This window comes from Enhydra lutris, unplaced genomic scaffold, assembly GCF_002288905.1.
Source record: "Enhydra lutris kenyoni isolate GAN:26980312 unplaced genomic scaffold, ASM228890v2 scaffoldscaffold50, whole genome shotgun sequence".
NCBI lineage: Eukaryota > Metazoa > Chordata > Mammalia > Carnivora > Mustelidae > Enhydra > Enhydra lutris.
The window spans coordinates 4,190,033-4,196,032 of NW_019154134.1; the positions used below are offsets into that span (position 1 = coordinate 4,190,033).

The window sequence follows — 6,000 nt, forward strand, 5'->3', positions numbered from 1 at the left end:
GAGCAGAGAAGCCCAGTAGAGAACCACCTTCACCTAAGACCACAGTTAGCATCACCAGGAGCAGGGAGCTAGAGGCCATGTACCTCCCAATAGGATGAACACCTCTTCTGTGAAATGAAAAGAAAGGCTTCTGTCCAAAAGGCTTGATAATTTTAAAGAACTATAGTTCTTTCCAGGGTGCGCTCACACAGAATAGAATCTGAAATCTTTTCCATCTTCACAGACCCTGCCTTGGTCATCTTCCCAGAAGGAGCTAGGAACAACTGGGATACGGAAGAGAACACATGATCTGCTTGGATGGAAACTGCTCAATGGGGAGTTTGTGGACCATGTGATAGTCCTCAGACATCAGGGATGGTACTGGAATACCAGCAGGCCGGGCTCTGGGACAGAAGGGCAATAGGAGAAGGAACACGTCTGTCCTCAACTGGAGCATCCATGGGTGGTGACCCAGGATAGGGACCAGCGCGTGACTCACGGGCTGTTCCAGGTTCCAGCAAACTCCCACCCCTCCTGTTATTCTGTCCTTTTGCCAGAGCCAAACTTTATCTTGCCGGTTTCTCACACCTTGGCACCTAACTGACAAATGAAAAGACCAGACATCACATTCCTTCTAGCTCTGTGACTGGCCAGTCTGCCCAGCTCACCTTTGGAGCAGTGGCAGCCTGACACTCTTCTCTTGGATATTCAAGCCAGAGAGGCCAGTGCCTCTTCACAAAGCCCCTAGCTTTCACCCCCTCTCCTGACTCCCACCCAAGCACCCTGAGTCCTCCCACCACATCTGTGTTCTTTTCCAATCCAATTCCATGCTATCTTTCCCCCTGAAACTGTCTGATCAAGAGGGTTTCTGTTAGGACATACTGATTAAAGAAATGAGGACTTGGTACATAAAGGATTTCAGAAGAAAAATCCATGATGTAATGAGAGAGCTACCACAGACTACAGAGAGGCTATTGTATTCTTTTTTTGTCCAGAAACAAGTCATATTAAAGGGCAAGTCATTAGATGATCTTCTATGCCTGGTTTTAAAAACTCTAAAATACAAATTTTACACCCAGCGTGGGGCTCAAACTCACAACCCCGAGATCAAGAGTCACGTGCTCTCCCGACTGAGCCAGCCGGGCACCCTACCCTAAAATACAAATTTTAAATGATCTGTGGCGACCAGAGAGAGCCACGGTACCGATAAATTCAAATCAGAAGTACCCTGAGATTCTGAGCCAATATATTCTCATCTTCTCCCCATCTTAAGACATCAGTGAGAATTTCATTTTTTTTAAAGATTTTATTTATTTGACAGACAGAGATCACAAGTAGGCAGAGAGGCAGGCAGAGAGAGAGAGAGGAGGAAGCAGGCTCCCTGCAGAGCAGAGAGCCCAATGTGGGGCTCGATCCCAGGACCCTGGGATCATGACCTGAGCCGAAGGCAGAGGCTTTAACCCACTGAGCCACCCAGGCGCCCCAAGAATTTCATTTTTAAAAGCACACGCTGCCCTGATTATTAAAGACAATGGACAAGAACACAGCAGTATTTGGATGCGTTGGTTGTTTTAAAGTTCAGGATTATAATTTTGCACTGAAACCTCGTCATGAAACTGCCTTTCCTGCAGTCTTGTAAGCCTTGTAAGCAGGAGCAAGCAGGAGCCAGACCATGAGCCATGTGAGGACCATATTTGGTGGTTGCAGGAATGCTTTCTTCTAGGTGAAGCTGCCACGTGCAGGGCTCGGACTAGCACCCATCTCTTGATTAAATGAATAACTGGGACTTTTTAGCCACAACCTCCTCTCAGTTAACCCCAGGGGAAAGTGATAATAAGCAACAATGACCCAAGAGTATTGGCTTTATCTGCCAGGTGGTGAGTGAGAAGCTAAGAGGTATGGAGAGACCACAGAAAGGAGAATTCAGGGATGACACTGCCTCTCACACGCGGTCAGGGATGCGTGGCCAATTGTCTGTCATCCCTTCTCTCTTAACTACTCTGATTCAGTGTTTATTCCCTTTCCTCTGGGATGAGTTCAGGTTTGGTTGGCTCCTCTTTTGTCCCAGCAGCAAAGGATTCAGAAATGCTGCCTTCAGATTCCGGGATCTCCTTGTTACTACCATGAGGCCTTACAGCACACCTATAAATAGGTTTCAGTGACTTCATTTTCCAGAGAAAAGTCATGTGAATGTCAGAGGTGGAAGGAATTTTACTTTTACAGATGATGCTTGGAAAGGTGAGGGACAGGCAGGCTGCCCACACAAAAGCAAGTTGTATAAAATGGGGTGGTGGGTGGACCACAACAACTTCGAGTCCCCAGAACTCATCAGACCGCATGAGCTAATTACAGCCTTGTGTTCAAGGGCCTCTCATTCCCCTTTGCTGCTTCTCACATTTTCTTTCTTCTTCGTCTCCTGTTCACAGCAACAGGAAATCACCACTCCTAATTTGTACACTTGCTGTTTAAGTCTCCAGGAATTTTCCATGCCTTATCAAGTGGAGGGTTTCATGGAGATTTAGAATCTGCTTAGGCAATAGACCAAAATATTTTTTAAAACATTAAATGAAGAATCTGACTTGTTGCCAGCCGAACAGAGGCTTGAGAAAAGCACCCCACTCTCCCTGTTCCCTAAAGTTTTCTGATCCATCTTTGGACTGTCGGTTCCACCATATAGATTCCACCATAGAGATTCCAAGAAGTCATGGGCCAGAAAGTGGTGGGGGAGCAGGGAAGTGGGTGAGGATAAATTAGAATGGCCAGGATGAGGTCAGCCCAGAAATTTACCCTAGAATACCCTGGGATAGTTGCTAACCACAGAGTCTGGGTTTCATCCTCTGGAATTGTTGCTGCTGCTTATTCCGTGGGGCTCTGGGAGAAGGTGTCGTTTAGGGGAAAAAGCAGAAAGACAAAATGGAAGGGGGGAAAAGTTCACTCCCCCATTGAAATGCAAGCAGAGAACCTATAGACTCTTGTGTCCTGTTTTTTTAAGTACAGTGTTTTTAATAGACCAAAAGAGAATCTTGATGAGGTAATGTGTATGTGAGTGATGTTTATAAAATGTAATGTAAAATCTTAATCATTATGGACTGTTGTATAAGTAAAGCTTAGGTATATAAAATATAGAAACTTATAAAAAATTATTTTATAGAGCAGGGGACACTTAAGGACTTTGAAAGTTTTCATATCTTTGTTCCAAAAACTAGAAAGTTCCAAGGCTGGAAGCTTATTTCCTTAGTATATTCCACTGTAAAGGCAAGAAGTTTGGTCAGGTTTTATGTGTTTTCTAGTTTTATAATTTATAACAATCTGTATGGATTACTTTGAAATGTCTGTTGCTTGTGTGTTCATGTTGTTTGCCCACAGGGAGACATCAGAAATTTGTTCCACACTTTGCATCTTGGAAAACCAAAAGAAATTTTCTAGTGAAAAGAAAAATACATAGAACATGACTTCAGTGTTGGGAAACCCTCGGATTTGTACCACTGACAGCTCTTTGCAGGTCTGAGGAAAGGGAAGTTTAATACCAGAGTTGTCTCTTACGTCAATATTGGGTGTTGGTTCACTTTTCTCCTGGGAAGAAAGCATGTATTTTGGGTCCCTTTTTCCTCCACCTGACATGTGGAGGAAACCAGAAGTCAGGGCCTTAAGCTGCCTTGCTTTGGGACCACTCTCCACCATCAGCTTTCAAAGAACTGTCCACATCATATTTCTGTTTTCTGTTCCATGATTCCGTGGTAGAACCACTGCTTTTTGGAGCCCACAGTTTTGTTTGGGTTTGTGGCTCTAATGAGTTTGCTTTTTACCAGCCAGACTAAAGAGAAGTAGTCAAGGGAAACAGGAGTCGCCTTGCTGGACAGGTCCTCCTGCAGCTCCCACCAGCACAGGAGGCCCACGCCAGAGACCAGGGCCCACAGTACCGTCTGCTCTCCACACAGGGAGGGGCCCATCATGCCAAAGTGGAGGCATTACCCAAGTCCCCTCTGTCAGAACTGCGTACTGTTCCCAGCTGGAAGCCTGTGAAGCCCGATGTGTGTTTTAGCATGGAACAATAAAACCCGTTTAGTTGTCCCTCGGGCCTGGTTTTTTCAGTAGCTGGCTTGGAGGGGGAACATGTTATCACAGATTAAATATCAACATTGAGCACTTGATTTTCCCAGAGGACGTTGGTTCCTGGCAGCTGCTCAGGACTGTCCAACAGAGAGGGCCAGGAGGAGAGGAATCATTTTGTCAGATGGGAATGGCTGAGGATCTGTGGGGATGGCTGCCACAACCTCTCAGAGTTCCCCAGGCTGGGTTCATCTCTGGAGAGCAAACTCCCAGCTTGGATGACCACGCGGGCCCAGGAAGACCTCTTGGCCAGAAGCCTTCTCCGCTTGCTTATTAGTGCAGAGGTTAAGAGCATAGCCTCAAGCACCTAACTGCCTGTCACCTAACAGCTATGTGGCCATGGCCAAACCACTTAGCTACTCTGTGGCTCGGGTCCTTTTCTGGAAAAAGGAGCTATAATAGCATCTTCTTGAGGGGTGAAAGGATTAGATGTCTTAAAACACTTAGAGCACTTTGAACAGTGCCTGGCATACACAGGTAGCCACTAAAACAGGTTTCCCACCTTCACAATGTTTGCCACACCTACCAACCACCCACACTGTTATTTACGTAACATTATTTGAATGGATTCCACTTTAATCTAAAATTTAATTGAAAACTTTACATCCCAGGTATAAATGGGAAACTAACATAATTTGCTGTGAACATAAAGTAGCAGTTAAAGAGTTATAACAACTCCTATTTACTGAGTCCTTGCTACTTGCCAGGCAGTGGGCTAAGAGTCTTGACTTCTGAGAATCCTCACAGCTCTCTGAGGTCAGCATCATCCTTTTACAGATGAAGAAACAGAGGCACAGAGGCATCAGAACATTCGCCCACAGTTACACACTCAGCAAATGCGGGAGGTGGTCCGGGCTTCAGGACCCAGGCTCCTCAGCCCTGTTCTGTGCTGCCGCCCGAACAAAATCAAGAGTGTTGCATTCCCGGGGCTGACGGCGGCTGGACCCGCTTCCCAGGACAGTGGTAACTGAGTGCCGCAAACTGGCTGGCTTATAGCAATTGAAACTCAATCTCTCCCGGTTCTGGAGGCTCCAAATCCAAAATCAAGATGTGGGCAGGGCGAGGCTCCCTCTAAGACCTCCAGAGGAGGCTCCTCCCTTGCCTCTTCCAGCTTGTGGTCACCCAGGCATGCCTCAGTTTGTGGCTGCATCTCTCCGATCTCTGTACCTGTCTTCACACGGCTGTCTTCCCTCTGTGTGTCTATCTTTGTATCTCTTCTCCCCTTTTCGTGAGGACAGCAGTCATGCTGGATTAGGGCCCACCCTAATGACTTCGTCTTAATTACGTCTGCAAGACCCTATTTCCATGTAAGGCCACATTCGCAGACGCAGGGAGTTAGGACTTCAGCGTATCGCTTCAGTGCAGGCGGGGGTCGGACGCAATTCAGCTGCCCACCTAGGGCTGCAAGCTCGGGGCCGAGATCCGCCAGTGTCGGAGAGGTGTTCAAGATTTGCAGCCACCCGGGACCGTCTCCTTCATGCGGTGCAGACTGAAGGAGTCAGGACAAGGGAAGGACAGTCAGTGCCTCTCTGATTTAGTGATGCTTCGTGTCCAGTCCAGGTGCTAACTAAGATCAACCGTCTCCTGCCCCACTACTGGCTCTGTGGGCAAAAGGGGGTAGGGGAGAAAGCTTCCCAGGGAAGGATGGTGGTAGGAAGATGGGGGAAATGCAACCTTCTCCAACTCTAGGCAGGTGTGGAAGGCACAAGCTCATCTCTAGAACCTGCCTTATGTGGCGAGGCTGGGATGCCAGAGAGACTTCATCGGAGGTGTGTGTGAAGAACGAACGAGAGTAAAGACAATAGCGGAGAAATCATTTATTTTCATACTATTTCCATGAAAACTTAAGAACAATCTCTCTTCTAGGAGGGGCTTGGGGAGCGGGTGAGGAGGAGGACTTTTCTCGCTCTG

General features: G+C 47.1%; 1 protein-coding gene across 1 annotated transcript in view; it reads left to right on the forward strand.

Annotated features, from left to right (window-relative positions):
* The window catches only part of LOC111156952 (SH3 domain containing ring finger 2), a 123,830-nt gene extending 122,757 nt beyond the window's left edge, over positions 1-1,073 (forward strand). Inside the window, exon 11 of the mRNA XM_022518123.1 lies at positions 224-1,073. The gene's annotated coding sequence lies outside the window, so the exon portion shown is untranslated. The remainder of the gene's footprint in view (positions 1-223) is intronic.
* The last annotated feature ends 4,927 nt before the right edge of the window (positions 1,074-6,000 follow it).